The following is a 9,671-nucleotide window of genomic DNA, read 5'->3' as shown; positions in this document are numbered from 1 at the left end:
GGCCCGAGCAGGCACTGGTGACTTTAGCAGCCATGACTGTGCTGGTGCGTTGCTGAGGGCAGTGACTTATACATTACAACTCTACAGAAGTCCCGACAGCTTGTTAAGTGTTAATGAATGTGGTTTTGTACATTTCCATACTTCCAGACCAGTGAAACATATCTGAAGTATTTTCAAGAGGGATAAACAATGATATGGTGTGTGCACTATAAAATGTGTCTCTGCACTTTGTGATATTTCTTTTGGTGTTTTCCTTGATGTGAGCGCTGACAGCAGAGAATGATGAGAAAGTAAAAGTATACAACATGCATTAAGGTCCTCAGCTGTGCTCACAGGTTTTATATTAAGAGATGCTCTTTGTGTAAGAGGAGTTACCTGCTTTGGTTTTCATCACAGTGTGGAGGGTATTGCTGTACGCTGTACAGAGTTTCATTAAATTCCATTACTATGCTGTTCCTGAGAAGCAAATGTATTGTTTTACCATTTTTTCCGTAATTCCAGTGTGTGATCAGTGCGGATCTACTGAGCATGAGGCAGCACAATATGATCACAAAACACTGATACAATACTCCATTGATGCTCTCACACTGCTGAAGCTGCAAGTTTTTCTGGGAAAAGAATCCCTGCAGTGTGGGCATATTTTATCCCCCAGAATGTTTAAGTCATGAGACCGCTCCTCAGTTCAGACAAGTTGTGCAGGCGTATTTTTCTCTTTGTGTCTCTCCCTTGTATCCCTCTTCTCTTTGTCTCTTCTCGCTCCCTCCTCCACATACCAACTGAAAGAATCAAAACACTGCATAAACAATCCAATTTAAAAGCACTGACGACACATTTACAGAGCCATAATTCCAGCTACACAAGCACTTAGTGAGAGATTCATGGGAAGAGGAAGTGGCAAGTAACCACAGAATCTTAGCCAAATGCATTTTTGGTGACATTCAAAATTAGAAATGTTCCTCAGCTGCTCAAGCAGACATAATCTCATTTGCCAGACCAAGAGAACTTTTAGTACAGACAAGCAGTTTTAGACTGCAGCTCTGTGGAAAAGGCATTATTATGACACATTGCACTGTCGTTAGTGACAGCCTTTTACAGGTACATGTTTAACAAGTACAAAAAACTTGTGAGAAGAGAGAATAATATTAAAAGTAACACCTGAAAATACTCCCACGATTTAGTATTGCACCGCATTAACAAAGAGATTTGAAAAAGAATAACAAAACTCTCAAACCTAAGCTGAGACACAAGTACTGTATCACAACAAGTTGAGTAATCAGCTATAGAAAGCTGAGTCAGAAGATATCAGACGACATGTCCACATGCTAACCACTGCTCTTCATGACAGCAAATTGACTTTGACTATACAAATCTGTTGCTATATGTTTGTTTCAAGTGTCAAGTAATCAGAAAGTTTGATCACTTTTCTTTACGTTTGTTCTTTTTCACTTTTTTGTTTCCACATCCGTTAACATCAAGATGCAGACAGAATAGTTGAATATTGATATGCCACGGACATTTAGCCACTGGATGTCAGAGGTATGTATCTGACAAACCTTCACCTGTTAGGAATGCTTCCGACATGTAGCCACTTAGCATTACGCCCGAATGAGGAAGCTGGTTGGTGCAGAGGCTAGCTGATGCTGTTCAGGCTCTGTGACTGCCTCACCTTGTGACCTGCAGCTGTGACTCTGCCTGTACTTTGGTCTTATATTCAGAAACACCTGATACTACAGCACAACATATCTTGTAAATAAATGACAATCAAGTCCTCTGAGAATTAAATAAAAGTAACAGTGGTATCATCCGGGGTCTCCCAGCAGTTTGAAACAGTACAGGTAGTACCTGGACACCTCCGTCGTACCACACGCTACATATCCTCCCAGAGCGGCCGTCCCCCTGCTGCTTAATGGTGCAGAGAGCCACCCATGAATAAAACACAGCCAGGAGGAATCGTACTTGCTGGACGCTGTTAACACGGATTGTTCATAGGAATGTGGCACAAAATGATGAACTGGAAGCTCCAGAGCAAGGCTTTTTCATGGCTCTCACCTTTACTGTCATGCAGAAACTCTTCCTCCCACATTAGTCAGTGGGAGGAAGAGTTTCACCATTACAGAGAAATTCATTAGGCCTGGGTTCTGTTTTCCTGTTCTTCTGTGAGACACGCTGGACATCTTGATCCATCCCAGGCTCTATGTGCAAAATGAGTTTAGGAGAAACAACACGCATGGTTAAACACTAGTTTCCAGTTTCACACCTTAGTCTGAGTCTGTGAGGTGACAGAACACCAACAGATTCTCAGACTCAGGAACTGGTTTTCCTTGGTCTTTTAACTCAGAGTGACTGACAGTTACTTTCATACTGTGTGTTAATATCAAAATCTTTACTGAGAGTAATAAAACTAAAATTTTAAAATAAGTGTAAAAGCCATCATTGTCACTTAAATTAAAGTTCCATAGAGATTTATTTTCAGTACAGTGACAAGAAAACTGTATTCACAAAACTGATAGACAGTCCTCCATGAGATCTACCGAACACAGCTGGTAAAGGTGCACACAGAGTACACAGTGAAAATAAAACCAACAGTAAATCAACAGCAACTTCCAGTGTTGAACAGCAACACATTAGCTTCAGGCAGCTAAGACAATGGATAACTTGGTTAGTAGTCAACTGATGTACAAATGATAAATACATGAAGACAAAACACTTGTGATAAAGACATACAGATAAGCTCACACTCATACTGGAGATGGACATAAAAGATGTCTGCCTATATTTCTTTGTCACAAATCTGATGTGGATGTAACGGCTGTGATAGAACTGTTGCTACTAGCAACAAAATGTTTGAATATAGCTGCAAATTCATGAATATGAATATCCTTCTTCTTCTTTCCCCATGATACCTTGCACAAGTTGTGGCCACCACGTCTGGTGCATCCTGTCACTTGTCCAGAGGCAGAGGTTTCCATTTTAGGACACTAATCTTTTTATTATTATCAAGTAAACACAGTCCTACTAACATTATAACTGTTATTGTTGAGCCCACTTAGCTAACATTTTTCCAAAGCCTTGAAAGCGCAGCCAGTTAGTGTGCCAGATAGTATGTTTAGCTACTTAGGCTTGTTCTGCTGAGCACCAGAGGTATCACCCTTAATCGTTTCCCCGGTAACCTCCCCAGGGGATTTCTATAGCAACCAAATGTTCAACTGAAAGTACCTCAGTATGAACTGACTGAAGACTGAAATATACTAAGATCAGACTGAGATTTAGCACAAACAACTCTCAGACACTTGCTAACATCTTCTGTCTCAATGGACTCGAACAACTTGAAGCACCTCTCAGGCTTTGTTCAGTGTTTTTGTTTGTGTCTAATCTCTGACGGCTTCCAGACACTTTTTCTCTGGAATTTATAAGCACTACCTGTATGTACACTTACTGTATGAAATAGCAGAGGAATGCATCAGTGTTTTTTTGTTGTTGTTTTTTATATTTCAAGCGATATCTGGATATCTGTCAACTGTCATGTTTCCTAGACAGTTAGTCATACTGGCTTTAGGCCACGGAGTCCCTCTGGATCAACTTTTCATGATTGGTTTTTACTCATAGCAGTGTGGAGGTACTACAAAATGATTCTCTTCACTTCAGAGGATTATAATACACCAGTGGAGGCCAGGGTGGCTTCAGCGGGTCATCCCTTGAGAGTTCATCCCTCCTATTTCTTGTTATTCTGGTTATAGATGGCCAGTGATCCACTACCTACCCCTGGACAATTGCTGAACCCACAGATATTTAATTAGAGCTCATTAAAAGGCCGTCATGAAAGAAATGTGGCTCCTTGCCACTGCCACTTAGATACAAGGAGACTATTTGGCTGAAGTCTACGACAGGTCTTCATTTCTCTGCTTAATCCACCAAGTCTAGCAGACCACTGACAGCTCCTCTTTGTTTGGGCCTCATTCAGGTTTGGATTGAAACTCTGGAAGGAGGGCGGGAGGAGTGGAGGGCCCTTATGAGAAACGTGGGGACGCAACAATACAGCTGCTATTCCTGGACCCGATGGTTTGCTTTTCTGAAGTGTCTGCTGGAAAAGGGGGCGGTCGGCTTTTTTGACATAAAAGGGATGATTCTGGAGTTCAGCAGACGCACATGACGATTTAGCCTCCAGGTTCAACCACAGACTTCATCGTCTATCTGCAGAGGGAAGTAGACAATGGAGCAATCACCAAGCAATGAGCCACAGAAACTGCTGTCAAGATCTATAAAGTGATGACAAATATCATCCCCCTTCACTGAAGCTGTGATTAGTATTATTGTTGATGGTGGCTGCTTATCGCTGACAGCACACCGGTCCACGTTAGAGTGCAAGAGAGACAGTCAACACACTGCAGAGTGCTTTTACCCCCCTGTTATTTCACAGCCTTTGCCACCCAAAACCCCTCTCCGTGCTCAAAAGGCCATGACAGTGCTCACAGAGCCAATCCGAGCGTGACACTATTGTAGCTGAATGTGTCCGGATGAGTTTTCCCTGCAGGGATGTGTGCTGAGCTCAAATGGTTTGTGTGTCAGTGGCCCAGGAGTCAGGCTCATCCTGGAAACAGGATCATGGCAGGGCCCAGAGGTCGCTGTCAGCGGGAGAGATGGGATTAGATTTATTCCCACTTCTCTAGTGATCAGTCAGATCGATCGACAGGACACCGGTGTTGTTGCTGGAGGAGATAAAGATCTCATTTTATCTGTTTTTAAAGGTTTACATGTTGCTGAGATGGGTGCTTGAATTGAATGATGCTCAACTGAATTTTGATAATGAAAACTAAATTAGAATCAAATTGTTAGTTTTAGGTTTTGCTCGAGTGACTCTCAATATTTATCCTAAAGCTAGTTTGCAATCAATTACATACCATAATGTCCTAATCCCTAAATGACTCTCCTCCATTAAACTGGCTGGTCTGCAGGTTTGTCTCAGGGCTCTGTACGCTCTCTAGTTATTTTAAAAGGACAAACATATTTTTATATAGATTTTTTTGCAGAGAACACATTCCATCTTGAAGGTCAATCCACGGGTTTTGCATTTTTCTGTCCATTAGGGCTGCATGATTAATTGGATTTTTAATCATGTTGCTGTTTCAATTAATGCTGTCAGTGCGATGATTGGTGAGCACGCCCATGGTTTTATTAGCAGTGATAGAATTGTCAAACATGACACGTTATGTTTTATTCATAATTTGCGACTTCCACACCACTTGCTGTTAATATTTCTGCTGTCAGAAGCAATGACTTCTCCGCGCTCTCGGGGTAATAATTTAGATGAAAGCTCAACCACAGGACTCGCTCGACATGACACAGTTTAGATGTTGTCATCTGGGAAATAGCAGCACTTGCTTTTGTAGTTTTTGTTTCGTGTAAAGAATTCCTGTCCAGCCGGGTATCTAATATACGTACATGGAAATATATACACACACAACAGGACATGTCAAGTTTAATACATTAATTTTGCATTTGCATTCAGTAGCGTCAGTAACAACATGGCTTAATAATAAACTGCTTAAAATGAGAGGCAGAGGAAAGTGATGTGTTTCTATTCAAGGAAGAGAATATGTGACTTCCAGGGACGTATGATTCAGAACAGTTCATGTTCTGCGTGTCTCAGCATGCAAACCCAGCGGTCCACAGTGATTACCACACCGCTTTTGTGTGTCATGTATATGTGTTTTGATGCTTGTTATCTCAACTGTCTAACTGAGTGATGAGCTTCACAGTAAGTTTTACAGAATGTTGATGCTCAGCACTGATTGATTTCTGATGATGACTTTTGTAACGGGGGTGGAGGGGCGCTGGTGGAGGCTGCCAAATGGGCAACCACAGTTAGAATCTGCCTCACGAGCAGTAAGCCCAACACGGCTATGATGTTTTAAGAGGAGCTGGGGACCTTTCCGCCGTGTTCGTGGGACCAGAACCAGATACGTTTTTACAGGAAGTTGGGCCTTCTGGTGAAGGAGACCTTGGGACATTTCCAACTTAGTCCATTCTTTCTTTAATAAATATATGCTTTCATGTAAATGCAGAATTTTCATTGTAAATCAAGAAACACTTTTGTCAGTTCTGCTGAAACGCTTCAACAGATGTCCAGGTTTATTCTTCATGTTCATTGTTCGATAAATACAAGAGGATCCATTCAAGCTATCTTATTAACTTCAGTGCTGTAACTTGGCTACTTTTACAAAAACACACACTGTAATTTATTATACTTGCAAATAAAAAGTAAAGCTCTAAACGCTGGCGGCAGAGCTCCTGCTCAGTGACCGACTCTCTGTTTATCTCACTCGGCCAACTTTGGAAGGCGCCTCTTGCTCGCAGTGCGGCGGCCAAAACTGAATGTCAGCGGCTCGTTTACTTTAGTCCTCTTTTTATTGCTGACTCTCTCGACTTAGTGCCAAACGGTGGCCCTTTGCTACATCACTCGCCTGCTTCCTTTGCATAACATATTTCACACACTGGTGTTCCCATTATGACCCGCCAAAGCCCCAGTGTCGTCCCATTGAAGAGTTTAAACACACAGACCATTAGGCTCGTCTGTATTGACACAAGCACATTTTGCACATGGACTCAGATTGGCCTCGTGGTGCAGAGAGACCAGGCCAGTGACAGAACGAACGCAGGTTTGATCTCTTGTATAATTCCGCCATGAATATATCTTTAGATGAACACAAGCTACAATCATATTGAACAAATCCAGATCAAATAAGTACACTGTAGACCTGCAACTAAATGTTATTTTCATTAACAATTAATTTGCATTAATCACTTTTGATTATTGATTAATTATTTGTAACAATTAATAAGTTGTCTTATTCTGTCCAACCAACAGTCTGAAATGCAGATGTATTGTGTTTAATGGTTTAAAGGGTAGAGAAACACAGCAAATCCTGATGCAGAAGATTAAAACTGACTGAAGCCCTCCAGGACTGAGTGAATTATTAGGATTGAGAGTTTGTTAGACTTTGTTTCCTCCAGGTAAACACTTTATCACTGGAACCCAAATGTAACTGACAGGAGATTAATATAGATGAATACATACAGATGTGCATTAATAAGAAAAATCTATTCTGTGTGGATTATCCCTTTAAAGTGCCTCAGATTAAGCTGTGTAGTATTTACTGGCATCTTGGTTGCCACCGACTGAACACCTGTAACACTGCTGGACTGATTATGAGCAGCTGACAAACAAACCACCAAAATCAATAGAGCAGAGCCAGAGATATCACCTGCTCAAAACCTGCTGCCTACATTACCCACAATGCAACTCAGCCACTGAGTGACATCACTGAAGGCAGTTTATTAGATAAAGCACAGCTTCCTCATGAGCCACAAAAGTCTTTATATGACTGTTTTCAGGAGTGATCCTACTGTTCACACACTGTGATGTGTACAGTGTAGTGCAGTTAACTTAAACTCATGACGCCATTTAAATTATATTAATGCTGACTTCAGTTTAGATACACAGCAAACTTATGAGAGAAAGTCTGGACTTCCACCGTAAGCTCCCTCAGTATTGGACTTTTAAAAACACGTCAGTTGACTTCCTCCTTTGCTCCTGTGATAACTGCTCTGGCCACTAGAGGTCACTGCCCAACATTATAAAACGCTCCCAGCTCAGACGACCTATACAGCCAATGGTCTGGCATGTGAGCACACTCACCTTCATCAGGCAGCCCAGAGAGTGCTCCTGCTTTCAGTCTTTTACTACTTACTACCTGCTTTACTTCTTAAACATGTTGCTCAAGCAAAAGAGACACCAGGCTGAATGAATGTGTGTGTGTCTTGATGTAACCTTGTTCAGGTAAAGCAGTGCTGATGACAATGTAGCCCTGTCTAAAATCAGTTAGGATACAGTGCATAAAATCCAATTCAAAGTATTCTAAAATGTTATATTAAAAAAAGTTCATAATATTAAAATGTATGGTTAAAATATGTGCTGGATAAAAAACTATAATATGTATAGTGTATTAAAAGACAATTTACAATTCAAAGATAAATATTCTAAAAAAAGGTCAAGTTCATTAAGTTGAAGAGATGTGTGATTCAGAGAACGTGAGAGGAATAAGCAGTGTAAATGCAAGTGTAATCTAACATGTTATCTGTTTTGTGTCAATCATTTCATTCCTGTGTTCCTATTGGTTGTTATCTAACTCACGAGCCAATCAAGCTAAATTCATGGGGTGAGAGGCGGGACTAGTGGCGCAGGTTAGTTTGGTGCGTACGTGAGCATGCGAGAGACAGAGAGCCACGATCGATCAGCGAGCTAAGACGGAGGCATCGTGTGGGGAGCATTTAAGTTTTATTGTGGAGGTCGACTACCCGTTGTCCTGATATAAACTTCTGTGTGACCTGCAAGAGGTGAATATAATGTGTATGCCTGTATTTTGTGCTATATCTAACTGTTATAGTCTAATGACACTGTATTGGGTAAATGTGGTTAGTGACATGCTAGCTAGCGATAGCCGACAGTGCTAATGTGTTTTTATATCAACGTTCTGTCCTAAGATGTTAATGAAAGTTAAAGCGAGCTAATGCTAATTCAAAAAGAGATAGTGTTTTGTATTGTGGCTCAGTGTATGATAATATGCTTAAAGGAGACGGACGTTGGAGAAGGAGAGAGATTGAGACTGTCCAGACAGACGGCCCTGCTGTTTTTTATTCTTCCTCGTGACTCTGCTGCTGAGCGCCATCGCCCGTGTGTGTGCTGGAACTGTGACTGCCATTGCCCTTATGAGACTGCCATCGTTTCCCCTTTCTATCCCTACTAACAAACCATTGGATTCGTGAGTACTAACTGAAAACAGTTTGAAAGTGCACGTGCTTTTATTTTTGCTCAGTTGAGTGAAGCGGCCATTACAGTTTTTAGGCCCCACCGCACACAAGCCTCATCCATCAGGCCTGCAACGGGTTTGAGTTTATTTTCTGGTGTGTTGTATGTGAATGTGTGTGGGCCCACCGGTACAACAAAAGGTATTTTTGAAAAGTGAAAGAAGTGTTTTATTTTCTTATTTGAGGTATTCATTTTTATTATACAAGGGTACAAAGTGAAAGGCTTTTATTTTGAAACCAAAAGGGAAGTAACCTGTGAAAGAGCTGTGAACTTTGTCTATAACTTGTCTCTTTATGCCCTAATAACATATTTTCCTATTTTACTTTTTTTGTCAATTGTGTAAATAAATACCGGTGAGAGTTTATATTTAAAGTACAATTGTGGTGGTCCTTATTAAAATAGCATTATTGAAATAACATTCATTATTAAAGTAATATTCATTATTAAATTTAGTTGTATTTTCCTACAACGAGCCCAGGCCCAGTCTCATTGTATTAACCATTCTAGCTTTTCTTTTAACTACATGGGACCTGGGTTACAACAAGAAGAAGAAACAAAGAAGAAGTGTAAAGTACTTTAATTTCAGTCTCACGGACGCCTCACATGTTGTCACCACTCGGGTCAGGTGATGTGTTCTGTGAGGTTCTAAAGGCCCGTCGTCTCCGAGTGTGATGCTCATGTTCAAATAGGCCACAGACGTTCAGCTGTTACGTTAACTTAATCTTTAGAATGACTTCATTAATGCATAATCACTTTCACTCCTTGCATAAAGCCCTTTGGTGCTGCTGCCAAAATGATCAGGAGT

The 9,671-nt window shown here is 41.0% G+C and overlaps 2 long non-coding RNA genes across 2 annotated transcripts; one reads left to right on the top strand and one right to left on the bottom strand.

Annotated features, from left to right (window-relative positions):
- Positions 1-605: 605 nt before the first annotated feature.
- LOC119008121 lies at positions 606-3,075 on the bottom strand. The gene is made up of 3 exons (XR_005071328.1): positions 2,904-3,075; positions 2,050-2,192; positions 606-776 (listed from the first exon to the last, which is right to left on the bottom strand). It is a non-coding gene; the product is annotated as an uncharacterized LOC119008121 (long non-coding RNA).
- A 4,789-nt stretch (positions 3,076-7,864) lies between these two features.
- Positions 7,865-9,244, top strand: LOC119007503. The gene is made up of 2 exons (XR_005071143.1): positions 7,865-8,394; positions 8,631-9,244. It is a non-coding gene; the product is annotated as an uncharacterized LOC119007503 (long non-coding RNA).
- Positions 9,245-9,671: the final 427 nt, after the last annotated feature.

This window comes from Acanthopagrus latus, chromosome 18, assembly GCF_904848185.1.
Source record: "Acanthopagrus latus isolate v.2019 chromosome 18, fAcaLat1.1, whole genome shotgun sequence".
NCBI classification, from domain to species: domain Eukaryota; kingdom Metazoa; phylum Chordata; class Actinopteri; order Spariformes; family Sparidae; genus Acanthopagrus; species Acanthopagrus latus.
Note: the sequence above shows the minus strand (reverse complement) of the source record. Positions and strands in the feature narration are given on the sequence as shown.